The 1972-nt window shown below is 39.4% G+C and overlaps 1 protein-coding gene across 1 annotated transcript in view; it reads left to right on the top strand.

The window, feature by feature from the left end:
• Nucleotides 1-1972, top strand: part of CSMD1 (CUB and Sushi multiple domains 1) — a 2529117-nt gene that overhangs the window by 1907597 nt on the left and 619548 nt on the right. The gene's annotated exons all lie outside the window — the stretch shown is intronic.

Here is a 1972-nt window from a genome sequence, read left to right as displayed (position 1 = left end):
TATTGGATTTTCAAGGACTTATTAATGGGTTTGAATCACCAAATTTGCTGTTCAAACTGACCTTTTGGTCTAATACTTATCCTACAGCACTAGAGAAAACTTGATGTATTTGAACTCTGGTGTTGGTGAAGAACATTGAGTGTACCTTGGACTATCAGAAGAATAAACAACTTGGGCTTAGAAGAAGTAAAACATGAGTACTCCTTAGAACTGAGGATGACAAGACGTTGTGTCATACTTTGGTCATGCTGTAAGGAGGGATCCATCTCTGGATGAGGACATCAAGCTTGGTAAAGTGGTTGTTGTTGTTATGTGCCATGGAGTTGGTTCTGACTCTTAGTGACCCTGTACAAGGTTTCTGAGGCTGTAAATCTTTATGGCAGCAGCAAGCCTCATCTTTCTCCCATGGAATAGCTGGTAGTTTCGAACTGCTGACCTTGCGGTTTGCAGCCCAATTTGTAATCACTACGCTACCAGAGTGGAGAGTTAGTTAATAAGAGGAAGACTCCCAAGAAGATGGATTAACTCAGTGATCATAACATAGCAATAACTGTGAGAACCAGGCAGTGTTTCTATTGTGCATATGGTCCTTTTGTGTTGAAACCAACTCAGTCACACCTAACAACAATAACAACACCATGCATCACTTAACATCTGAGAAACCATTTGTGAAGTAGGATGGTATGTGATTTGGGTGCTGTGCAAACACAGATTAAAACCTTGCAAGTACCTGCTGTCTGTCAATTGTTCTTCTCAATGCTACTGTCTTTGCTTCTGCTACTGGGACTGTATGCAGAGGCCAGAGGCATGGTAACAGCTATGACTGGGAGAGTGGGCTATGGCAGCAGTGGAGAAAGACAGTGTGTGAAGAGGGAGCAGAGTACACCCTGCCCCTCTCATTGTTCCACAACCTAAGAATCAAGAGCAGCACTGACTCACAGCCTCTTTGTCACAGCCCACGTGCCCACCAGAGAGCCTGAGAATGTGAGCCCAGAACCATTTCTTCTATTTGACCAGTTTCCAGTGCTTCAGGAATCTGGATTTGGAGACTTCAAAATCACCGGGGGAAACAATAAACAAAAGAAAAATTGCTTTCCCTTAAATTCAAAACACAAATCTGTAGAATCAATATATGTACCCAGAAGTTAGTTATCTAGTTATATGAGTGGATGTTTAGTGATGCATTCTTAGTAAAAATTAGGTATAACTGATACACAAGTGTTAAAAATCTGACATGGAACCCTGAAGAACAAATGCAAGTTTCTTCAAAAGCAGGTATGCAAGAGAAACTATCAATAGCGTCCTTTGGGAGCAAAAATAAGAGTAACATTGGTTAATATGTCCTTGAGCAGTAACCATAAGCTAGGTAATTCATATTCACTGCCTCGTTTTATCTCCAGACTAATCTCAGAAAGAGGGTACAAGAATTATTTCCATTTTCAATCAAGTAATTGAACTCTTAGACAAGTAAATATCGTATAGCTAGTAGGTGCCAAGATGTGGTCAAACCCCAATTAGCAGGACCCAAAGTTCAAAATTGAAGTTTTCAAGGATTTCATTTTAACTGGGTACACAACTAAAAGTTATGGAAGCAGCACTCAAAAAATCAAATGACACATTGCATTACGCAAGTCAGCTGCAAAAGACTTATTTAAATTATTCAAGAGAAAAGATGTCAGTTTGAGGATTAAGGTGTCCCTGACACAAGTCATGGTATGCATATGCATGTGAAAGTTGGACATTGCATAAGGAACCCATAGAGGAATTGATGCATTTAAATTACGGTGCTGGAGAAGAATATTGAAAATATCTTGATTATTTAAAAAAAAAAAAAAAAATCAATCCCAGGAAAATAACAAACCTAAATGTGTGTTGGAAGAAGTACAGACAGAATGCTCCTTAGAAGCAAGGATGGACAGACTTTGCCCACATATTTTAGGCATGTTATTGGGAAGATTCAGTACCTGGAAGA

Source organism: Chrysochloris asiatica, unplaced genomic scaffold (assembly GCF_000296735.1).
Source record: "Chrysochloris asiatica unplaced genomic scaffold, ChrAsi1.0 scaffold00095, whole genome shotgun sequence".
Lineage (NCBI taxonomy): Eukaryota > Metazoa > Chordata > Mammalia > Afrosoricida > Chrysochloridae > Chrysochloris > Chrysochloris asiatica.
Note: the sequence above shows the minus strand (reverse complement) of the source record. Positions and strands in the feature narration are given on the sequence as shown.